The sequence below is a fragment of the Anomaloglossus baeobatrachus genome, unplaced genomic scaffold (assembly GCF_048569485.1).
Source record: "Anomaloglossus baeobatrachus isolate aAnoBae1 unplaced genomic scaffold, aAnoBae1.hap1 Scaffold_70, whole genome shotgun sequence".
NCBI classification, from domain to species: Eukaryota; Metazoa; Chordata; class Amphibia; order Anura; family Aromobatidae; genus Anomaloglossus; species Anomaloglossus baeobatrachus.
Window position 1 is genome coordinate 113,650 of NW_027445074.1, and position 26,269 is coordinate 139,918.

The following is a 26,269-nucleotide window of genomic DNA, read 5'->3' on the forward strand; positions in this document are numbered from 1 at the left end:
TTTTGGTTGTTTGATCCAGAATGTTTCTCCAGATAGGTCATGTGGAAATTTTCTTTCCTCAGTACAAATGTTTTCACTATGGCTTTGGAAAAATTTTTTGTATGTGCATCATGGTCATTTGACCCATTGTACTCTCAAGTAGCAATATATTGTACTGTTATGTTGTACTATGTACTAATTACGTGTTTATATGGTTTTGTAACCCTTTATGATCTTAGATAACTTTATCCTTGATAAAGACCTAAAAACAAGCTCGAAACGTTGGATGAATTATCCTTTTGCACAAATAAAGAATTTTCAGCATTCTAAGAGTTCTTTTCTTACGTTATTGATCACTATAGTGTGCCAGAGCTATTTCTATTGAATTAACTCTTATTTTTTCTGAGCACCTGCTATATACACAGTGAGCCAGACATATTCAATTTTCATTCAGAAGGCAGAGGGAAGCCTTAGCAGCTGAGCCTATATCTTGGCTTGTGAGCATTAGAACAGGCCGGCGATTACAGGGTAACATGAAAAATGTCCAGCTTGCATTATGACTAGAACATGACAATATCCTTTTAAGTACTAACCTATGATGCGTTCCTAAGCAGTTGATGTTATATGTTCTACATTTCATTTTCTGCATACTTTACAAGTAGTAGAATTTGCTTTGATATAGGCAACTGGATTTTCACAATGAAAAGGCAAAGGATAACGCCCGAAAAAGACGCCATACATTATGTCAGTGCCATCACTGACAAACCTGGATTGACCATGAAATACATCAATCCCCTTAAAGGTGAGTTAAAACAAGTTTTAACTAAATTGCCTTAATATTGTCATGCATTAGAATGACTGTCTTAGGTAATGATAAATATTTTCTACAGGAAGAGGAGTGTTTGCTGAAACTGAAATCGAAAAAGGGAGTTTTGTTGCAGAATATCGAGGTGAGCTCACGTATGCACTTACGATGGTAGACAACTACTCGAGATTTATGGTTGTGGTACAAGTCAAAGATCTAATGGCCCATACTGCAGCGAAGGTCTTCCAAGCACACTTATGCAGACCTCATGGCTACTCAGAGAGAGTCCTCACAGATCAAGGCACTGCCTTTGAAGCGGAAATCTTCAAGGACTTCTGCAGCTTTTACCGATGCAGGAAGATGCGTACTACACCCTACCATGCTCAAACCAATGGTTATCAACCTGCTCAGGACTTTACCCCATATTCCAGATGTGGCCTTACAAGTGATTTATAGAGGGGTAACAATACGTTGGGATCATCGGATCTAATCTCCCTTTTTATACACCCTAAAATCTTGTTTGCGTTAGAATAAACAATAACATCATAAAGGTATAGCAGTACCGTTTCAAAGTTTCGGTGTCCCAAGCAGCATTCCATCAGCCTCTGGAAGGTTCCTGGCAAATTGCACAGCTCGAAGGGCATGCTTTTGAACTCGCAGAGACCCATCGGGGTGGCAAAGGCGGTCTTCTTCCGGTCTGCCTCAGCAACGGACACTTGCCAATAGTGACTAGTGAGATCAAGGGTAGAAAAATAATTTGCAGTTGTCAATGCAGCTAGCTATTCCTCAATACAGGGGAGTGGTGCTGTCCTTCTTCTTTAACAGGACCAACGGAGCTGCCCAGAGGCTACAACTGTCACGGATAACCCCAGCCTCCTTCATGTTGCTCAACATGTCCTTGGTACACTGGTAATGTGCAGGTAGATTTGGCTTATATCTCTCTTTGATGGGTGGGTGTGCACTTGTGGGGATGTAGTGTTTGACCCCTTTTATTTTTCAAAAGTCTAGCGGATGTTTGCTGAAGACTTGCTCGTATTCTTGCACTAGCCTGTAGACCCCCTTCTTGTGATGTGAAGGTGTGGAGTCAGTGCCTACGTGTAATTCCTTACACCACTCCTCTGGCTGACTTGGTGAGCTGTCACTGAATGGGTGGGCTGAAGCAATGGTGGATGCTGCTGTTTGGATAGCATGTGTATCTACTGAGAACAGCTTATCAATGGTGGCAAATCGGAGCAGCTTAATCTTTTGCTCTCCGCAGTTCAACACTCTCATGGGCACTCTTCCCTTCCATATTAATGAATAAAACTATGATGTAAATAGCATATAGATACCCCACAAATGCAGATAAAAGTAGGTTATGGGAAAAGGGGGAAGAGAGAAACAGGAAAATAGTGGAATAAAGTATAACTTCCAGGTGGGAGAGGAAATGGCAGCACAGCCAATGGAGGTGAAGCAAGGGGAGCCTGCAACTAAAGAGTTGAGAGCGTTATCACATGGTGACTGAGCCTGATTGTAACGGGAGCATAGAGGTGCCGATCCTGTCTTACCTGCGTTGGTGTAGAAGTGGGTGTCCTGTGGTGGAGTCAGCTATGTGCAGTGGTGGCCGTGGGTTCTTTTATGTGCGACCGTAGTAATAGCTGTGCCCACTTCCTGTATGGGAGTGGAATGCAGTGAGGCTAATGGAACGCACGCCTGCGCATTTGTGTTTAACGTCGCGCATGTGCAGAACGGAGAAAAGGCTGCGCTCACTTCCTAATGAAAGGGAGTGAGACGCAGCTGGGAAGGGAAGGGAAAAGATTAGGGTTTGGGGATGATGAAAGGGCTTTCTACGGGCAAGGATGGCAAAGGGTGGCAGTGACGGAAAGTCAGGCAGATGGTCCTGTCCTGTCCTGTCCGTCCGTCTTTTTGTATCATGAATTGGAAAGACTGCAAGGGGGAGGGGAGGTGCTTGTGCCCAAAAGGAGGAGTTATTCAGATTCATTGCAGTGGGCGGCGGCTGCAAAAAGTACCATTCTCCTTGTTTTTGCTCTGCAAAACAGCCTTTTCAAGGGTTTGGCTTGGGTGACAAAATGTCTTCTGTAGGCGTGGGTTTGTCTCCCTCTCCCTAAGATGTGTCCGGTATAGGCCAGGGTGCCACTCAAGGCCGTAACCAATTCGGGTTATAGCTTCTCAGCCTTTTGGCTAAGATCAAGTGTAGTTTCGGAGGACGCTACCTTGGTCGGTACTGGAAGGTGCCTGGGATTGCACGTCTGCCGGCCTTGAGGGAGTGTGTGCGCCTTCTGGTGACACATAGCCCTCTTGTGCCTGGACGGTTCCCAGGCAACGGGAGGCGATCACCTTTGTTATTTTGAAGTCCTACTGATAAACAGAAAAAAAAAAAATTAAATCTGTTCTTATCAGTTTAATATCTGATACGTCCCCTCTCTAGGGACCATATATTAAATGGATTTTTAGAACAAGGAGATGGAAAAAATCTTGCTCTGTCCACTCCACGCATTGACCTGGTATTGCAGTACCTCCAGGACCGGTGCACCCCTTCTTAACCGAGTTTCCAAAAGCAGAACTCAATTCACCTGATTCAAATGAGCCTCATTAGTGAATTGAAAGAAAGCAAAAACTTTATATGCACCTCAATTTGGCCAATTCACTTTTCACACTTTCACCCTTTTTTTTTATCTTTCACACCTTTTACTTGCTTTATTGATGCAAAAGCTGTGCCAAATAGCAAACTCATCTCCACTCAACTTGACCAACTCTGCTATGTCCCGTGCAGTATCTTATTCTCAGTCTTATCTAGATCATTTGCAATTGAATAGAATAGATCCCTTTTGGACACATTGGATTCAGCTGCTGCAGTGACTGCAGGTGTTAGAAGATGCAGACTTGGCATCAGGTGCTGTCTATCAGATTCCACTCCAATTAAAGCTTCCATTGTTTTTCGGTGTTTTCTTTGAGCAATGATGATGTCTTTAGTGATCTGTTGGCTCCCTCTCCTGGAGGAAGAGTTTGCTTGCTCTTGGACTTTCAAAAAGAGAGGTCATGATAGACATTTAGCTTCTGAGCCCAATTGGGGACAGTCATGGGTGATGAATGTTTTGCAACCTGCTGCGAAGCCTGATACCGCAATATAAGGAACGTCAAATACTAAGAATGGGCGGCCTATGAAAGAATTAGTACTTTCATTAAGCATACTTAAACGGCTAAATGGGAATAGACAAACTGTAAAAAGCCCTCTGAGAAAGCCCCTCTCTATCCTTTGTCAGTAAGCTTTTCTGTAGTCTGCCTGTTGATGTATTTTCCGTTTGAACAGTGCACAACATGAAGTGACAGAACACTGGCTTGTCACAATGTCCCCCGCTGACATCACAATAGCGCTGCTGCCTAGAAAGCCAGCTGCGCAGCAGAAGTTGCTCTTTGGGTGGGATGGTGGGCTAATGTATCTATTCCTGCTTGGTGAGAGTTTGACATGATCTAGAGCAACGAGTTCCAGCGGCTAGCGGTTGATTATTGGCTGTAATGGGGCTTTCTGGCTGGTGCTAGCCTTTCTTCTTAGCACACAGGAACCACAATCCCTACACCATGCTTCGATGGATTCTCTCATCCCAGCCCAGTAAAACTACATATTTCACACAGTTATAGGCAGCCCATGGGCATTCACCTGGATTAAAACCCATAACAGCTCATAGACCAAACAATCAATCTACCACTGGACCAAAGACAGGAAGCTAAATCCACTGCCTGCGGTAACTAACTTAATCCTATAGGCTACTCACACAACAAACCCAAGAGAAAGGAAAAAAACATGGCTTCGATTATCCATCCAATGAAAACGCATAACCATTGTGAGCCATTGGACAATGCAATTGCACACATGGTGACATGGTGCACGGCCCAATGAATCAAGTCTGTACTTCATATTCACGGTTTAAGCCCTTGGGTTTTAATGTGTCCAGAGTACATATCCAGAAAGATTCCCTTTTTTTGTGCTAAGCACAAGTCAACAATACATTGTAAGCAGATTCTATTACCAGTCCCACACCATTTTGTGACGCATAATCACACAGTGGCCCAATTAAGATTCCAAGTCATCGAACATGTCCCAGCCATACGCAGAGGAGGCAATAGAATTAGGAAGCTCAAAGAAAGGGAATCTTTCTGGATATATACTCTGGGCACGTTGGAACCCAAGGGCTTAAACCATGAATATGAAGAACCGACTTGATTCATTGGGCCGTGCACATTTTTTCTAACGCCCGGTTCTTTTTCGTGTTCACACTATATATGGTTCCACTATGTATGGAGTTCCATTCTTCCTTGTTTTTTATTTGTCATGTTTGTCATGTCTGATCAACTGGTTACATTATGTCTGATTACCTTGTCTAACAGTTTTTTCTCCCCTTTCTTTACCTTCCATGTTCCCATAGTCACGTGAAATATCCCTGTTGCACTTGATTACGGCTCACTATTCACTATAGGATGTCTTATATCTAACATCACACTCTCACCCATCAGCACTCTATAGGTTTGTATAAGGTATGCGCTTACACATCCGGTCCTCCATAGGTATTTCCACTTATGTAACACTATCCCTATGATCACTCATAACTCATACCCTTGTAGTCAATTACATCCTCCTCTCTCCCCCCCTCCCCTTCTCCCTTTCCATCTATAATTTTGCCATATATACTAGCAAACACTCAGTGTACCTAGTGGCATCCTATTCGTGGCTATTGGACCTTGCTATAGTCCCACTAGTGCCAAGACATTTGCAGAGCGCATCTGCCTGCGTTGCACACTCCAACTAATTATAAGTAAGCCATTATACTAGCAAACACTCAGTGTACCTAGTGGCATCCTATACGTGGCTATTGGACCTTGCTATAGTCCCACTAGTGCCAAGACATTTGCAGAGCGCATCTGCCTGCGTTGCACACTCCAACTAATTATAAGTAAGCCATTATACTAGCAAACACTCAGTGTACCTAGTGGCATCCTATACGTGGCTATTGGACCTTGCTATAGTCCCACTAGTGCCAAGACATTTGCAGAGCGCATCTGCCTGCGTTGCACACTCCAACTAATTATAAGTAAGCCATTATACTAGCAAACACTCAGTGTACCTAGTGGCATCCTATACGTGGCTATTGGACCTTGCTATAGTCCCACTAGTGCCAAGACATTTGCAGAGCGCATCTGCCTGCGTTGCACACTCCAACTAATTATAAGTAAGCCATTATACTAGCAAAAACTCAGTGTACCTAGTGGCATCCTATCTGTGGCTATTGGACTTTGCTATAGTCCCACTAGTGCAAAGACATTTGCAGAGCACGTCTGCCTGCATTGCACACTCCAACTTTTTTAAACTAAGCAATTTTACTAGCAAACACTCAGTGTACCTAGTGGCATCCTATACGTGGCTATTGGACTTTGCTATAGTCCCACTAGTGCCAAGACATTTGCAGAGCGCATCTGCCTGCGTTGCACACTCCAACTAATTTTAACTTAGCCATTATACTAGCAAACACTCAGTGTACCTAGTGGCATCCTATACGTGGCTATTGGACTTTGCTATAGTCCCACTAGTGCCAAGACATTTGCAGAGCGCATCTGCCTGCGTTGCACACTCCAACTAATTATAAGTAAGCCATTATACTAGCAAACACTCAGTGTACCTAGTGGCATCCTATACGTGGCTATTGGACCTTGCTATAGTCCCACTAGTGCCAAGACATTTGCAGAGCGCATCTGCCTGCGTTGCACACTCCAACTAATTATAAGTAAGCCATTATACTAGCAAACACTCAGTGTACCTAGTGGCATCCTATACGTGGCTATTGGACTTTGCTATAGTCCCACTAGTGCCAAGACATTTGCAGAGCGCATCTGCCTGCGTTGCACACTCCAACTAATTATAAGTAAGCCATTATACTAGCAAACACTCAGTGTACCTAGTGGCATCCTATACGTGGCTATTGGACCTTGCTATAGTCCCACTAGTGCCAAGACATTTGCAGAGCGCATCTGCCTGCGTTGCACACTCCAACTAATTATAAGTAAGCCATTATACTAGCAAATACTCAGTGTACCTAGTGGCATCCTATCTGTGGCTATTGGACTTTGCTATAGTCCCACTAGTGCCAAGACATTTGCAGAGCGCATCTGCCTGCGTTGCACACTCCAACTAATTATAAGTAAGCCATTATACTAGCAAACACTCAGTGTACCTAGTGGCATCCTATACGTGGCTATTGGACTTTGCTATAGTCCCACTAGTGCCAAGACATTTGCAGAGCGCATCTGCCTGCGTTGCACACTCCAACTAATTATAAGTAAGCCATTATACTAGCAAACACTCAGTGTACCTAGTGGCATCCTATACGTGGCTATTGGACTTTGCTATAGTCCCACTAGTGCCAAGACATTTGCAGAGCGCATCTGCCTGCGTTGCACACTCCAACTAATTTTAACTTAGCCATTATACTAGCAAACACTCAGTGTACCTAGTGGCATCCTATACGTGGCTATTGGACTTTGCTATAGTCCCACTAGTGCCAAGACATTTGCAGAGCGCATCTGCCTGCGTTGCACACTCCAACTAATTATAAGTAAGCCATTATACTAGCAAACACTCAGTGTACCTAGTGGCATCCTATACGTGGCTATTGGACTTTGCTATAGTCCCACTAGTGCCAAGACATTTGCAGAGCGCATCTGCCTGCGTTGCACACTCCAACTAATTTTAACTTAGCCATTATACTAGCAAACACTCAGTGTACCTAGTGGCATCCTATACGTGGCTATTGGACTTTGCTATAGTCCCACTAGTGCCAAGACATTTGCAGAGCGCATCTGCCTGCGTTGCACACTCCAACTCATTATAACTAAGTTGCATTGTCAGGGATATTTATTCTTTATTATTCTGCTGTTAATAAAGCTAGACCACCACTGCAATCTTCACCACCTCTCAATTTTTACTACCACATTTTCAGTCCACAATCTTGTCGCAATCAACATGAGTGGCAAAATGACAGATGCTGGTGGAAAGGGGAAGAGGCGTGGTGGAAAAGGCAAAAAAGGTTTTGTCTGTGGGGAAAGTGGCAAAGCTCCATTATCATCTGCTGAAGATAGACCATCTACCAGCAAAAGTAAGATGTCTACTACTTACCGTGGACAATCCGATGTGCTCCCTTTTTTACGGACACGAACAACAGGAAGAAAGGTAGATGATGGGCAAAAAAGGAAAATGCTTGAATGGATCTCAAGTGGTCCAACAAGTGCCCTCTCAGCCACTTCAAGTACCGCATCCAAAAAACACCAGTCCTCTGAGTTGTCATCCCAATCACACTTGATTTCTCCCAGCTCTGAAGTCTCCATCAGCCCTGCACAGTATGGTGGAACTGAGATGGCTGAGTCTGCAGAGCTGTTCAGTCACACTATAGCCTGGGAATCAGAGGTCTGCTCCCAAGCTACAGTGAGTACAGAACAGGAAATGGTCTGCAGTGATGCCCAGAACCTTTGTGACTCTGATTCAGGCCGTGAGGACCAAGTTTCTGAGCATAATGTTGACCCTTTGTCACAAACTGTAACACCTGTGGTTATAGACAATGAGGAACATACTGATGAAGATGAGACGCAGATACCCGATTGGGATGACAACTTAAATATTCGGTCAGGGCAAGAAGAGGCTCGGTCTGAGGGGGAGGGGAGTGCAAACACAACAATTGATGATGAAGTTCTAGATCCCACCTACTGTCAACCCCCAGTCAGGCACTCGAGGAGGTCAACAGAGGCGGTGGAGGAGGATGCAACCGACGACGAAGTTACCTTGCGCCTTCCTGGACAGAGTCGGAGCACTGGTAGCACGTCTACAACTGCATCCTCAGCCACCACTCTGCCTATGAGCATTATTCGGGGTGGATCAACAGGTCGCATGGCCTCTAAGCCTTGCCTAGCCTGGTCCTTTTTTGACATAGAAAAAGATCGCCCAAATCATGTGATATGTAAAATTTGTCATGATTCTCTTAGTAGAGGTCAAAACCTCAGCAGTTTGACAACTTCTTCCATGAATCGTCACATGAATAAATATCATAGGTCCCGGTGGGAAGCTCACTGTGCTGCAATGCTGCAAGAGCGAACCATCCACCGCCCGCCCCTTCCAGTGCATCCGCGCGCTCTTCATCTTCTAGGACTGTGGGGACAGCTGTCACACCTGTTTTTCCACGCCAAACTTCCACCACTGTAACCGCAACAGGCAGTTTGCTTGTAAGGTCGTCAGTTGGTTTGGAAGGGGAAACAAGTGAGTGTGTACAGCTCTCTCAGACATCGATAGCACCAACGTTGGATGAAGGCAACATCATGTCTCCGCCTGCACTTTCCTCACAAACCTGCATTTTTCCAGGGACACCCTACTCAACACCGTCTACACACAGCAGCCAGATCTCTGTCCCTCAGATGTGGTCAAATAAAAGGCCACTTCCTCCGACCCATGACAAAGCTAAGAGGTTGACTCTATCCCTCTGTAAGCTGTTGGCTACCGAAATGCTGCCTTTCCGCCTAGTGGACACACAGGATTTTAGAGACCTTATGTCTGTCGCTGTGCCCCAGTACCAGATGCCTAGTCGCCACTACTTCTCTAAGAAAGGTGTGCCCGTGCTACACCAGCATGTCGCACACAACATCACCGCTTCCTTGAGAAACTCTGTGTGTGAACGGGTGCATTTCACCACCGATACTTGGACCAGTAAGCATGGACAGGGACGTTACATGTCGCTGACTGGGCACTGGGTAACTATGGTGATAGATGGTGAAGGGTCTGCTGCACAAGTCTTGCCGTCCCCACGACTTGTGTGTCAATCCTCTGTCTGTCCAAGTTCCGCCACAGCTTCTGCATCCTCCACCTCATCTGGGTCCTCCACCTCCGCCCCAAGCCTGCCTGGTCAGGCCACCAGCGTTCTCACTGCGCAGAAGGAATCACGCACGCCTCATTACTATGCTGGCAGCAGAGCGTAACGGCATCAGGCGGTCTTTAGCTTGACATGTCTTGGGAATAAGAGTCACACAGCTGAGGAGTTGTGGTCAGCTCTGCGGTCCGAGTTTAATAAATGGTTGTCTCCACTCAACCTGCAGCCTGGTAAGGCCGTGTGCGACAATGCTGCAAACCTGGGTGCGGCACTTCGCCTGGGCATTGTGACACACGTACCTTGTATGGCTCACGTGTTGAACCTTGTCGTCCAGCAATTTTTAACACACTATCCCGGCCTAGATGGCCTTCTGAACAGGGCACGAAAACTGTCAGCTCACTTCCGCCGTTCAAGCGCCGCAGCAGAGCGACTTGCATCGCTCCAGAAGTCTTTCGGCCTGCCGGTTCATCGCCTGAAATGCGATGTGGCGACACGCTGGAATTCAACTCTCCACATGTTACAGCGACTGTGGCAGCACCGCAGAGCCCTGGTGCAATACGTCATGACGTATAGCCTGGGCCAACGAGATGCAGAGGTGGGGCAGATCACCCTGATGGAGTGGTCTCAGATCAAGGACCTATGCACCCTTCTGCACAGTTTCGACATGGCGACGAATATGTTTAGCTCTGACAATGCCATTATCAGCATGACGATTCCAGTCATTTACATGCTGGAGCACACGCTAAACACTATTCGGAGTCAGGGGGTGGGACAACATGAAGGGGAGGAACTACAGGAGGATTCATATGCGCAAGGGACAACAACATCACCAAGGTCCAGACGTTCATCATCACCAACGCAGCAGGCATGGGACCATGGGGAACAGGGATCGACAAGGGCGCATAGTAGCAGGCGAAATGTTGAGCAAGGTGCAGGAGAACATGAAGAAATGGAGGACGAACTGTCCATGGACATGGAAGACTCAGCGGATGAGGGAGACCTTGGTCAAATTTCAGTTGAAAGAGGTTGGGGGGAGATGTCAGAGGAAGAAAGAACGGGTAGCACCTCTATGCCACAAACACAGCGTGGACTTGGTCCGCATGGCTGCGCAAGACACATGAGTGCCTTTTTGTTGCACTACCTCCAACATGACAGTCGTATTGTCAAAATTAGAAGTGATGATGACTACTGGATTGCCACACTATTAGATCCCCGGTACAAGTCCAAATTTTGTGACATAATTCCAGCCATAGAAAGGGACGCACGTATGCAGGAGTATCAGCAGAAGCTGTTACTCGATCTTAGCTCGGCTTTTCCACCAAACAACCGTGCAGGTGCAGGGAGGGAATCTCCCAGTTGTAACTTGACAAACATGGGACGGTCTCGTCATCTTCAACAGTCTACCCGTACCAGTAGGACCGTATCTGGTGCCGGTAACAGCAATTTTATGGAATCTTTTCATAATTTTTTTAGACCCTCTTTTGCAAGGCCACCAGAGACAACAAGTCTGACACATACTCAACGGCTGGAGAGGATGATACAGGAGTATCTCCAAATGAACATCGATGCCATGGCTGTGCAACTGGAGCCTTGCTCCTTTTGGGCTTCAAACCTAGAAAAATGGCCAGAGCTCTCCAGTTACGCCTTGGAGATTTTGTCGTGTCCAGCTGCCAGCGTTGTCTCTGAACGTGTATTCAGTGCTGCTGCACTTTCCCCACAGACAAAACCTTTTTTGCCTTTTCCACCACGCCTCTTCCCCTTTCCACCAGCATCTGTCATTTTGCCACTCATGTTGATTGCGACAAGATTGTGGACTGAAAATGTGGTAGTAAAAATTGAGAGGTGGTGAAGATTGCAGTGGTGGTCTAGCTTTATTAACAGCAGAATAATAAAGAATAAATATCCCTGACAATGCAACTTAGTTATAATGAGTTGGAGTGTGCAACGCAGGCAGATGCGCTCTGCAAATGTCTTGGCACTAGTGGGACTATAGCAAAGTCCAATAGCCACGTATAGGATGCCACTAGGTACACTGAGTGTTTGCTAGTATAATGGCTAAGTTAAAATTAGTTGGAGTGTGCAACGCAGGCAGATGCGCTCTGCAAATGTCTTGGCACTAGTGGGACTATAGCAAAGTCCAATAGCCACGTATAGGATGCCACTAGGTACACTGAGTGTTTGCTAGTATAATGGCTTACTTATAATTAGTTGGAGTGGGCAACGCAGGCAGATGCGCTCTGCAAATGTCTTGGCACTAGTGGGACTATAGCAAAGTCCAATAGCCACGTATAGGATGCCACTAGGTACACTGAGTGTTTGCTAGTATAATGGCTAAGTTAAAATTAGTTGGAGTGTGCAACGCAGGCAGATGCGCTCTGCAAATGTCTTGGCACTAGTGGGACTATAGCAAAGTCCAATAGCCACGTATAGGATGCCACTAGGTACACTGAGTGTTTGCTAGTATAATGGCTTACTTATAATTAGTTGGAGTGTGCAACGCAGGCAGATGCGCTCTGCAAATGTCTTGGCACTAGTGGGACTATAGCAAAGTCCAATAGCCACGTATAGGATGCCACTAGGTACACTGAGTGTTTGCTAGTATAATGGCTTACTTATAATTAGTTGGAGTGTGCAACGCAGGCAGATGCGCTCTGCAAATGTCTTGGCACTAGTGGGACTATAGCAATGTCCAATAGCCACGTATAGGATGCCACTAGGTACACTGAGTGTTTGCTAGTATAATGGCTTACTTATAATTAGTTGGAGTGTGCAACGCAGGCAGATGCGCTCTGCAAATGTCTTGGCACTAGTGGGACTATAGCAAAGTCCAATAGCCACGTATAGGATGCCACTAGGTACACTGAGTGTTTGCTAGTATAATTGCTTAGTTTAAAAAAGTTGGAGTGTGCAATGCAGGCAGACGTGCTCTGCAAATGTCTTTGCACTAGTGGGACTATAGCAAAGTCCAATAGCCACGTATAGGATGCCACTAGGTACACTGAGTGTTTGCTAGTATAATGGCTTACTTATAATTAGTTGGAGTGTGCAACGCAGGCAGATGCGCTCTGCAAATGTCTTGGCACTAGTGGGACTATAGCAAGGTCCAATAGCCACGTATAGGATGCCACTAGGTACACTGAGTGTTTGCTAGTATAATGGCTTACTTATAATTAGTTGGAGTGTGCAACGCAGGCAGATGCGCTCTGCAAATGTCTTGGCACTAGTGGGACTATAGCAAAGTCCAATAGCCACAGATAGGATGCCACTAGGTACACTGAGTGTTTGCTAGTATAATGGACCTGACATTACCTCTCTACTAACCAGAATCCCACAATGTCTGTCTGCTATTTCATCCTTCTTCTCTGTGCGATTCCTAAAACTTAACATGGACAAAACAGAATTCATTGTCTTTCCTCCTCCTCAATCATCTCCTCCAACAAGCCTTTCCATCAAACTCGATGGTTGCTTACTCTCCCCAGTCTCACAAGCTCGTTGCCTTGGAGTGACCCTCGACTCTGCTCTATCCTTCAAGCCACACATCCAAGCCCTCTTCACCTCATGCCGATTACAACTCAAAAACATCTCCCGGATCCGTGCTTTCCTTAACCAAGAATCATCAAAAACATTAGTGCATGCCCTCATCATCTCCCGCCTCGACTACTGCAACCTCCTGCTCTCTGGCCTCCCTTCCAACACTCTTGCACCCCTCCAATCTATCCTAAACTCTGCGGCCCGCTTAATCCACCTCTCCCCTCACTACTCCCCAGCCTCGCCACTCTGCCAATCCCTTCACTGGCTTCCCATCACCCAACGACTCCAGTTCAAAACACTAACTATGACATACAAAGCCATGCACAACCTGTCTCCTCCCTACATCTGTGACCTAGTCTCCCGGTACCTACCTGCACGCAACCTCAGATCCTCACAAGATCTCCTTCTCTGCTCCTCCCTTATCTCCTCTTCCCACAATCGCGTACAAGATTTCTCCCGTGCATCCCCCATACTTTGGAATGCTCTACCTCAGCACATCAGACTCTCCCCTACCGTGGAAAGCTTCAAGAGGAACCTCAAGACCCACCTCTTCCAACAAGCCTATAACCTACAACAGCCCTCAGTCCAGTAGACCACTGCGCAACCAGCTCTGTCCTCACCTATTGTACCATCACCCATTCCCTGTAGACTGTAAGCCCTCGCGGGCAGGGTCCTCTCTCCTCCTGTACCAGTCTGTTATGTACTGTTAATGATTGTTGTACGTATACCCTTTCACTTGTAAAGCGCCATGGAATAAATGGCGCTATAATAATAAATAATAATAATAATAATAATAATGGCTTACTTATAATTAGTTGGAGTATGCAACGCAGGCAGATGCGCTCTGCAAATGTCTTGGCACTAGTGGGACTATAGCAAGGTCCAATAGCCACGTATAGGATGCCACTAGGTACACTGAGTGTTTGCTAGTATAATGGCTTACTTATAATTAGTTGGAGTGTGCAACGCAGGCAGATGCGCTCTGCAAATGTCTTGGCACTAGTGGGACTATAGCAAGGTCCAATAGCCACGTATAGGATGCCACTAGGTACACTGAGTGTTTGCTAGTATAATGGCTTACTTATAATTAGTTGGAGTGTGCAACGCAGGCAGATGCGCTCTGCAAATGTCTTGGCACTAGTGGGACTATAGCAAAGTCCAATAGCCACAGATAGGATGCCACTAGGTACACTGAGTGTTTGCTAGTATAATGGCTTACTTATAATTAGTTGGAGTGTGCAACGCAGGCAGATGCGCTCTGCAAATGTCTTGGCACTAGTGGGACTATAGCAAAGTCCAATAGCCACGTATAGGATGCCACTAGGTACACTGAGTGTTTGCTAGTAAAATTGCTTAGTTTAAAAAAGTTGGAGTGTGCAATGCAGGCAGACGTGCTCTGCAAATGTCTTTGCACTAGTGGGACTATAGCAAAGTCCAATAGCCACGTATAGGATGCCACTAGGTACACTGAGTGTTTGCTAGTATAATGGCTAAGTTAAAATTAGTTGGAGTGTGCAACGCAGGCAGATGCGCTCTGCAAATGTCTTGGCACTAGTGGGACTATAGCAAAGTCCAATAGCCACGTATAGGATGCCACTAGGTACACTGAGTGTTTGCTAGTATAATGGCTAAGTTAAAATTAGTTGGAGTGTGCAACGCAGGCAGATGCGCTCTGCAAATGTCTTGGCACTAGTGGGACTATAGCAAAGTCCAATAGCCACGTATAGGATGCCACTAGGTACACTGAGTGTTTGCTAGTATAATGGCTTACTTATAATTAGTTGGAGTGTGCAACGCAGGCAGATGCGCTCTGCAAATGTCTTGGCACTAGTGGGACTATAGCAAAGTCCAATAGCCACGTATAGGATGCCACTAGGTACACTGAGTGTTTGCTAGTATAATGGCTTACTTGTAATTAGTTGGAGTGTGCAACGCAGGCAGATGCGCTCTGCAAATGTCTTGGCACTAGTGGGACTATAGCAAAGTCCAATAGCCACAGATAGGATGCCACTAGGTACACTGAGTGTTTGCTAGTATAATGGCTTACTTATAATTAGTTGGAGTGTGCAACGCAGGCAGATGCGCTCTGCAAATGTCTTGGCACTAGTGGGACTATAGCAAGGTCCAATAGCCACGTATAGGATGCCACTAGGTACACTGAGTGTTTGCTAGTATAATGGCTTACTTATAATTAGTTGGAGTGTGCAACGCAGGCAGATGCGCTCTGCAAATGTCTTGGCACTAGTGGGACTATAGCAAAGTCCAATAGCCACGTATAGGATGCCACTAGGTACACTGAGTGTTTGCTAGTATAATGGCTTACTTATAATTAGTTGGAGTGTGCAACGCAGGCAGATGCGCTCTGCAAATGTCTTGGCACTAGTGGGACTATAGCAAGGTCCAATAGCCACGTATAGGATGCCACTAGGTACACTGAGTGTTTGCTAGTATAATGGCTTACTTATAATTAGTTGGAGTGTGCAACGCAGGCAGATGCGCTCTGCAAATGTCTTGGCACTAGTGGGACTATAGCAAAGTCCAATAGCCACGTATAGGATGCCACTAGGTACACTGAGTGTTTTCTAGTATAATGGTTAAGTTAAAATTAGTTGGAGTGTGCAACGCAGGCAGATGCGCTCTGCAAATGTCTTGGCACTAGTGGGACTATAGCAAAGTCCAATAGCCACGTATAGGATGCCACTAGGTACACTGAGTGTTTGCTAGTAAAATTGCTTAGTTTAAAAAAGTTGGAGTGTGCAATGCAGGCAGACGTGCTCTGCAAATGTCTTTGCACTAGTGGGACTATAGCAAAGTCCAATAGCCACGTATAGGATGCCACTAGGTACACTGAGTGTTTGCTAGTATAATGGCTTACTTATAATTAGTTGGAGTGTGCAACGCAGGCAGATGCGCTCTGCAAATGTCTTGGCACTAGTGGGACTATAGCAAGGTCCAATAGCCACGTATAGGATGCCACTAGGTACACTGAGTGTTTGCTAGTATAATGGCTTACTTATAATTAGTTGGAGTGTGCAACGCAGGCAGATGCGCTCTGCAAATGTCTTGGCACTAGTGGGACTATAGCAAAGTCCAATAGCCACAGATAGGATGCCACTAGGTACACTGAGTGTTTGCTAGTATAATGGACCTGACATTACCTCTCTACTAACCAGAATCCCACAATGTCTGTCTGCTATTTCATCCTTCTTCTCTGTGCGATTCCTAAAACTTAACATGGACAAAACAGAATTCATTGTCTTTCCTCCTCCTCACTCATCTCCTCCAACAAGCCTTTCCATCAAACTCGATGGTTGCTTACTCTCCCCAGTCTCACAAGCTCGTTGCCTTGGAGTGACCCTCGACTCTGCTCTATCCTTCAAGCCACACATCCAAGCCCTCTTCACCTCATGCCGATTACAACTCAAAAACATCTCCCGGATCCGTGCTTTCCTTAACCAAGAATCAGCAAAAACATTAGTGCATGCCCTCATCATCTCCCGCCTCGACTACTGCAACCTCCTGCTCTCTGGCCTCCCTTCCAACACTCTTGCACCCCTCCAATCTATCCTAAACTCTGCGGCCCGCTTAATCCACCTCTCCCCTCGCTACTCCCCAGCCTCGCCACTCTGCCAATCCCTTCACTGGCTTCCCATCACCCAACGACTCCAGTTCAAAACACTAACCATGACATACAAAGCCATGCACAACCTGTCTCCTCCCTACATCTGTGACCTAGTCTCCCGGTACCTACCTGCACGCAACCTCAGATCCTCACAAGATCTCCTTCTCTGCTCCTCCCTTATCTCCTCTTCCCACAATCGCGTACAAGATTTCTCCCGTGCATCCCCCATACTTTGGAATGCTCTACCTCAGCACATCAGACTCTCCCCTACCGTGGAAAGCTTCAAGAGGAACCTCAAGACCCACCTCTTCCAACAAGCCTATAACCTACAACAGCCCTCAGTCCAGTAGACCACTGCGCAACCAGCTCTGTCCTCACCTATTGTACCATCACCCATTCCCTGTAGACTGTAAGCCCTCGCGGGCAGGGTCCTCTCTCCTCCTGTACCAGTCTGTTATGTACTGTTAATGATTGTTGTACGTATACCCTTTCACTTGTAAAGCGCCATGGAATAAATGGCGCTATAATAATAAATAATAATAATAATAATAATAATGGCTTACTTATAATTAGTTGGAGTGTGCAACGCAGGCAGATGCGCTCTGCAAATGTCTTGGCACTAGTGGGACTATAGCAAGGTCCAATAGCCACGTATAGGATGCCACTAGGTACACTGAGTGTTTGCTAGTATAATGGCTTACTTATAATTAGTTGGAGTGTGCAACGCAGGCAGATGCGCTCTGCAAATGTCTTGGCACTAGTGGGACTATAGCAAGGTCCAATAGCCACGTATAGGATGCCACTAGGTACACTGAGTGTTTGCTAGTATAATGGCTTACTTATAATTAGTTGGAGTGTGCAACGCAGGCAGATGCGCTCTGCAAATGTCTTGGCACTAGTGGGACTATAGCAAAGTCCAATAGCCACAGATAGGATGCCACTAGGTACACTGAGTGTTTGCTAGTATAATGGACCTGACATTACCTCTCTACTAACCAGAATCCCACAATGTCTGTCTGCTATTTCATCCTTCTTCTCTGTGCGATTCCTAAAACTTAACATGGACAAAACAGAATTCATTGTCTTTCCTCCTCCTCACTCATCTCCTCCAACAAGCCTTTCCATCAAACTCGATGGTTGCTTACTCTCCCCAGTCTCACAAGCTCGTTGCCTTGGAGTGACCCTCGACTCTGCTCTATCCTTCAAGCCACACATCCAAGCCCTCTTCACCTCATGCCGATTACAACTCAAAAACATCTCCCGGATCCGTGCTTTCCTTAACCAAGAATCAGCAAAAACATTAGTGCATGCCCTCATCATCTCCCGCCTCGACTACTGCAACCTCCTGCTCTCTGGCCTCCCTTCCAACACTCTTGCACCCCTCCAATCTATCCTAAACTCTGCGGCCCGCTTAATCCACCTCTCCCCTCGCTACTCCCCAGCCTCGCCACTCTGCCAATCCCTTCACTGGCTTCCCATCACCCAACGACTCCAGTTCAAAACACTAACCATGACATACAAAGCCATGCACAACCTGTCTCCTCCCTACATCTGTGACCTAGTCTCCCGGTACCTACCTGCACGCAACCTCAGATCCTCACAAGATCTCCTTCTCTGCTCCTCCCTTATCTTCTCTTCCCACAATCGCGTACAAGATTTCTCCCGTGCATCCCCCATACTTTGGAATGCTCTACCTCAGCACATCAGACTCTCCCCTACCGTGGAAAGCTTCAAGAGGAACCTCAAGACCCACCTCTTCCAACAAGCCTATAACCTACAACAGCCCTCAGTCCAGTAGACCACTGCGCAACCAGCTCTGTCCTCACCTATTGTACCATCACCCATTACCTGTAGACTGTAAGCCCTCGCGGGCAGGGTCCTCTCTCCTCCTGTACCAGTCTGTTATGTACTGTTAATGATTGTTGTACGTATACCCTTTCACTTGTAAAGCGCCATGGAATAAATGGCGCTATAATAATAAATAATAATAATAATTATAATAATGGCTTACTTATAATTAGTTGGAGTGTGCAACGCAGGCAGATGCGCTCTGCAAATGTCTTGGCACTAGTGGGACTATAGCAAGGTCCAATAGCCACGTATAGGATGCCACTAGGTACACTGAGTGTTTGCTAGTATAATGGCTTACTTATAATTAGTTGGAGTGTGCAACGCAGGCAGATGCGCTCTGCAAATGTCTTGGCACTAGTGGGACTATAGCAAGGTCCAATAGCCACGTATAGGATGCCACTAGGTACACTGAGTGTTTGCTAGTATAATGGCTTACTTAAAATTAGTTGGAGTGTGCAACGCAGGCAGATGCGCTCTGCAAATGTCTTGGCACTAGTGGGACTATAGCAAAGTCCAATAGCCACAGATAGGATGCCACTAGGTACACTGAGTGTTTGCTAGTATAATGGCTTACTTATAATTAGTTGGAGTGTGCAACGCAGGCAGATGCGCTCTGCAAATGTCTTGGCACTAGTGGGACTATAGCAAAGTCCAATAGCCACGTATAGGATGCCACTAGGTACACTGAGTGTTTGCTAGTAAAATTGCTTAGTTTAAAAAAGTTGGAGTGTGCAATGCAGGCAGACGTGCTCTGCAAATGTCTTTGCACTAGTGGGACTATAGCAAAGTCCAATAGCCACAGATAGGATGCCACTAGGTACACTGAGTGTTTGCTAGTATAATGGCTTACTTATAATTAGTTGGAGTGTGCAACGCAGGCAGATGCGCTCTGCAAATGTCTTGGCACTAGTGGGACTATAGCAAAGTCCAATAGCCACGTATAGGATGCCACTAGGTACACTGAGTGTTTGCTAGTATAATGGCTAAGTTAAAATTAGTTGGAGTGTGCAACGCAGGCAGATGCGCTCTGCAAATGTCTTGGCACTAGTGGGACTATAGCAAAGTCCAATAGCCACGTATAGGATGCCACTAGGTACACTGAGTGTTTGCTAGTAAAATTGCTTAGTTTAAAAAAGTTGGAGTGTGCAATGCAGGCAGACGTGCTCTGCAAATGTCTTTGCACTAGTGGGACTATAGCAAAGTCCAATAGCCACAGATAGGATGCCACTAGGTACACTGAGTGTTTGCTAGTATAATGGCTTAGTTATAATGAGTTGGAGTGTGCAGAGGACAGGAGGGTACAGTGGCAGGATTGTGGTGCTCTGGGTAGAGGAATGGAAGCCTGCCTTTCTATTCCCTCCTAATGGTGAAATGCAGGGAGGAAATCCCTGACCTTGGCTACACAGATGCTGTTGCTGTTTGCAGGACCTGTCACGTATGGCTCTCTGACCCTGCCGGTTTGAGTCCTTAAAAGGACTGCTATAAAGTGCTCTCCCTATGCTGTCTAACGCTGTGTATGCAGCGCATACAGCTGTATCGGCTATAGGACTCAGGAGGACGGAGCTGCGACAGTGATGTCTGACACCAAAGACGCAGAAGGCAGATAATGGCGTCCGTGAAGAAAATGTCCGGTTTTATAATGCAGGGACATGTGACATGCAGATCCTATCACACATGCCGTTGCTTCTCTGGCTCAAAGTCAACTTAGCTGTGTGTGTGTCTGTGATTGGCTGACATGCTGGCCCGCCCCACAAGACGCGCGCACTTAGGGAAGGAAGACAAGAAAAAAAAAAAAAAAATGGCGATCGCCATTATAGAAACAGCAGTGATCTGAAGGCGCTGTTCACGCACACTATACACTGAAATGTGATAATAGTTTGATTCACAGAGTGACTTACACTATTACAGCAGAAACCAAGCTATGATTTAGCTGTTTTTTGGCTGCTAGAACCGTTCTCGAACGTTTCTAGAACTATCGAGCTTTTGCAAAAAGCTCGAGTTCTAGTTCGATCTAGAACATGCCCCAAAATCACTCGAGCCTAGAACTGGAGAACCACGAACCACGAACCGCGCTCAACTCTATCCAGGAGCTTTGGTTCCCTGAGTTTCCAATAGCAAATGTCTAGAAAAAACTCTGTCCATTGGCACAACTCAGCAAGAAAACGAGAAGACCGAGAAGATATATTTCATTTATCTTAATGCCACCTTCTTAACAGCACTAAACCCTTCTATTATGTCCCTTAGCCTTTTGAGCTTATCCTCTGGTAAGCGGAAGACCATGCCTCTGGTATCGATCTCAGTGCCTAAAAACTGTATTATAGTAGCCAATCAGAATACAAAAGGATGCATAGGAAGCGTGACTTTATTTCAATATTTTAAAACAATCCAATAAAATGAAGAAAAGTCACTCATACAAGATCCACAGAAGTTGTATAATACATACATAAATCAAAACACTATAAGGCCTGTTTCACACGTCAGTGATTCTGGTACGTTTGTGCTTTTTTTTAAACATAACAGAATCACTGAGATACGCAGATCCATTATAATGAATGGGTCTGCTCACACATCAGTGATTTTTCACTGCACGTGTCTCCGTGCGGCGTACCCGCGTGTCCGTGATTGCTGCACGGAGACATGTCCATTTTTTTCTGGCATCACTGATAGGATGTCCATAAGGTGGCAGCAGAGCATAACAGAAAAAGGTGCCTATTGTGCACTGAAAAGACCCAATGTGATGCACCAGACATATAGAGCCCTAATGGATTCACAAATATAAGATATATCATGAATGACTACTGCATAATGAACGCTAGCATGAAAAAAGAAAGGAATCCATAAAAATAAATAATAAATGGTGCACATATGTTAGAGCCCCACCGAAGGACAAAAAAAGTCTGATGGAAATAGAGAGCATATAGGAACAATAAGAATGTGCAACAGAGAGGAAGGTGAGAATGCAGGATCAATCACTGCCTGTCAGATATTAATAATCAGGGAAATAACTCTGGAGCAGACGCACAAATTAGGGTCTTACCTGGTAAGGTAACAAATAATTAATAGTAGTTGCACTCACCTATTAAGGTTGTGCCAGTCACAACCCCTAAATGCACGTTACAAATGGCGACAGCCGCAGCCCCTAGTAGAAGAGCAATAACGTATAGGAGGAAAATCGGGTGCGTGCCGCGCTGTCACCAAAGGAAACTGATGTTAATTATTTCATCTCTTTATTCTTTTTTCCGGTCAATGTGTTTCAGAGATCACTGTCTCCTTCATCAGGGCAAAAAAAGAACAGTATGCAATCAAAGGAGGAAGAACCTCTATATATACACATATGGAGCTACGTCAGAGGACTGACTGCTGTATTTCAAATACTGCCGGGATGGTCAACTGTTACAATACCGGCCATAAAAGTTCTCAAGTGATATATTGAGAAACATTTATAAAATCACTGGGGTATAGTGTTTCAAATTTCATCAGCTTTTTGAGACAAAAATCAGAAAAAGAAGAAGAAGAAGGACAAAATGAAAAAAAGAAAAAAAAGAAGAAAAAAAAAACAAAAAGGGAGCATTGAGCTCCAGACCCTGTATTGAGTCTTAGAAGTGTAGTGACAAGTGCATCTGTCCACAACCCTGTAAGGGTGAACGGGATGACGGACAAGAAAAATTATGTTCGTGGCAAAAAATGGTGGTGTTGCTATATAAAATTGCATTAAGAATAAAGAAAGGAAAAATTTCTTTATAAAAGTAGTGAAGAAAAAAGTGGAAAAAAGGGGAGTGTAAGCCATTTTACTAATAAATAGTGATGAGCGAGCATGCTTGTTACTACTCGGTACTCGCACGAGTATCACTGTACTCGGTCTACTCGACGGGGACCGAGTAATCTCGCGATACTCGTGCTGTACTCGTGGTCTTCATCCCTGCATGTTGGCGCTCTTTTGAGAGCCAGCCCTCATGCAGGGATTGGCTGGCAGACCACTGCAATGCCACAGCCCTGTTAGTTGTGGAATTGCAGTGATTGGCCGGCCTGCACAGCGTGACCGAGCCTTTATACCGGCGGGCGCGCTGTGCTCTGCTCACAGCTATCCAGACAGTCAGTGCAGGGAGAGGGTCGCTGCTTCAGGGAAAGGTTTGCGGCCCTTTATAGCTATTTCCGTAGCAGGGCTGCAAACAGTGTGACCAAAAGTCCTTCTCAGGACTATTCTAGTTGTATACAGGCAGGCAGGGTATAGCCAGGTCGGAGTACAGTAGCAGAGTCCTTCTCAGGACTATTGTTGCTGTATACAGGCAGGGTATAGCCAGGTTGGAATACAGGCTAGTGACCAAAAGAGTCCTTGTCAGGACTATTGTAGCAGTATACAGGCAGGCAGGCAGGCAGGCAGGCAGGGTATATAGCCATTCCTAGTGGTGACCGTATACCAGCCTTCATCATATCTGGGGCTGGTGTACACAGTCTAAAACAGTCCTGATAGTGTCAGACTTCTCAGCAATTGTCGCTCCTAAAACCTGTTAGGTTCTTAGTGCGTCCGTGCTTGCATTTAAAAACCGCACGTGTGTGCCTGTCGGTGGCAGCGTACAGGTGCACTTGTGTGCGTTTTTACCAAACTATTATATAACGCACAAGTGTAGTGTATAATACACGTCAGTCAGCAGTGGCTGATAGTGTCAGAGTTCTCGTCATTAATTTTTGCTCCTAAAACCTGTGTTAGGTTCTTAGTGCGTCCGTGCTTGCATTTAAAAACCGCACGTGTGTGCCTGTCGGTGGCAGCGTACAGGTGCACTTGTGTGCGTTTTTACCAAACTATTATATAACGCACAAGTGTAGTGTATAATACACGTCAGTCAGCAGTGGCTGATAGTGTCAGAGTTCTCGTCATTAATTTTTGCTCCTAAAACCTGTGTTAGGTTCTTAGTGCGTCCGTGCTTGCATTTAAAAACCGCACGTGTGTGCCTGTCGGTGGCAGCGTACAGGTGCACTTGTGTGCGTTTTTACCAAACTATTATATAACGCACAAGTGTAGTGTATAATACACGTCAGTCAGCAGTGGCTGATAGTGTCAGAGTTCTCGTCATTAATTTTTGCTCCTAAAACCTGTGTTAGGTTCTTAGTGCGTCCGTGCTTGCATTTAAAAACCGCACGTGTGTGCCTGTCGGTGGCAGCGTACAGGTGCACTTGTGTGCGTTTTTACCAAACTATTATATAACGCACAAGTGTAGTGTATAATACACGTCAGTCAGCAGTGGCTGATAGTGTCAGAGTTCTCGTCATTAATTTTTGCTCCTAAAACCTGTTAGGTTCTTAGTGCGTCCGTGCTTGCATTTAAAAACCGCACGTGTGTGCCTGTCGGTGGCAGCGTACAGGTGCACAATTTGCACAAACTTTGATATAACGCCCAAGTCTAGTGAATACACGTCAGCACAGCATTGCAAAATGCGCAAGGGCGTTGGCAAGGAACAAGGAAGTGGACGTGATGGTGGTGCAGGCAGAGGCCGAGGTCGTGGGCAAGCTCTAATTTTGCCACAACAAAGGGCCACATCTAGTCGCTCGCACGTCCTGTCCCAAATTCTTGGGGACCGCAGCAGTACACCGCTCTTGAACCAAGACCAGTGTCAACAGGTTGTTAGTTGGATAGCGGATAATGCTTCCAGTCAGATTGGCACCACCACAAACACTCTGTCTTCCACACGGTCAAGTGTCAGTAGCCGTGATACTGCACCGCACATTTCAGAACCTGATCCTCCTTCCTACCACAAGGCTGAGTACACGTCCTCGGACATTAATGATCCCACACTTGGACACTCGGAAGAGCTGTTCACATTTCCATTCGCACATTCTGGCCTCTCGCCAGCTCATGTTGAAGTGGGTCATGAGGAGATCGTATGTACAGATGGCCAAATATTTGAGCAGCCACGTTCTCACGAAGTTGGCAACGTGTCTCAACAAGGGGTGGACGATGATGAGACACAATTGTCAGGAAGTCAGGAGGAGGAGCAGGGTGCGGAAGAGGAAGACGACGTGGTGGATGATCCAGTAACTGACCCAACCTGGCAGGAGGATATGCAGAGCGAGGACAGCAGTGCACAGGGGGAGGGAGGCGTAGCATCCCAACAGGCAGTAAGAAGCAGGGTGGTGGCTCCAGGCAGAAGTCAGGCAACCGTTCCCCGGAACAACAACACGACACAAGGTGCCTGTACAAATGTTAGGTCTTCCCGAGTCTGGCAGTTTTTTAAGTTGGATCCAGATGATTCTAAAAAGGCCATTTGCAACACCTGCCGTGCCAGCATCAGCAGGGGTACCAAAACTAGCAGCCTGACCACCACCAGCATGATCAGGCACATGTCAGCCAAGCACCCGACTTTGTGGGAAGTACAACACAGTCGAGGAGCAGTGCTTGCTAATGTCACTGCTACGTCTTCGCTGGTTGTGCATGCGAGCCAATCCCCTGTCCATGCTGCCTGCGAACAAGCCTCCTCCGGTCCTGCACCTGCAGTTGCCTACTCAGAAATAACACCATCATCAAGCACGTCCTTGTCCCAGCGCAGCGTTCAGTTATCCATTCAGCAAACCTTTGAACGCAGGCGCAAATACACTGCCAACACCCCACATGGGCGCCCTGGACAAGCCAGGTCGTCACAGGTACTACACCAACACACTCTACACTCCGGCTAGGCACACCGAAGCTAAACACAAATCCTAGTTGCCTTCCTCCAGGGGCTGATGTCCACACCAGGGGGTGGGCCAGGCGGTTGATCCCACCCACCGAGGAGTTCACAGTCCTGGAGGCGGGAAAAGGAGTCAGATTAGAGATCAGTTTTGGAGTTAGAGAAGTGAAGAGGAGAGGAGACTGACCGTGTCCGGGTGTGTGGCCCGGGCACTCAGCAAGGTTGGCAGACGGTGGTGACCTTCTGCAGGAGAGGCTGATTGGAGTGAACCGTACGGACCGGGGATGGGCGGTGGCCCGCCGGTACCAGATCGGGGAGTGAAGAGAAGCCAGCACCATCCGGCAGGGCCTACGGACCCCGACCAGGCTAGGAGTCGCCGTAAAACCGGTCAAATCCGTTAGCGACAGGAACCTCCAGGGTTTCCCAGCAGTCAAGACCCGATTGAAGGCAACAGCTCACACCGTAGAGGGAAGCACAGTCACCGCCAAGGCTACAGTTCCCAGGGCCAGAGCCTGCGGGCAAAAGGGGCTCCCTCAGCATCCATCCAAGCTGGGGAGCGGGTTACCGGTGGGAAGCCCGCTAGATTTTGGGGGAATAAAAGGGGTCCAACACCACATCCCCACAGGTGCACACCCACCCATCAAAGAGAGCTATAAGCCAATACCACCTTCACATTGCCAGTGTACCAAGTACATGTTGAGCAACATGAAGGCGGCTGGGGTTATCCGTGACAGTTGTAGCCTTTGGGCAGCTCTGTTGATCCTGTTAAAAAAGAAGGACGGCACCACTCCCCGTATTGAGGAATCGCTAGCTGCATTGAGAACTGCAAATTATTTTTCTACCCTTGATCTCACTAGTCACTATTGGCAAGTGTCCGTTGCTGAGGCAGACCGGGAGAAGACCGCCTTCGCCACCCCTA

At 46.4% G+C, this 26,269-nt stretch overlaps 1 pseudogene; it reads left to right on the forward strand.

The window, feature by feature from the left end:
• The first annotated feature begins 3,116 nt into the window (after window positions 1-3,116).
• LOC142286883 (U2 spliceosomal RNA) lies at window positions 3,117-3,322 on the forward strand (annotated as a pseudogene).
• Window positions 3,323-26,269: the final 22,947 nt, after the last annotated feature.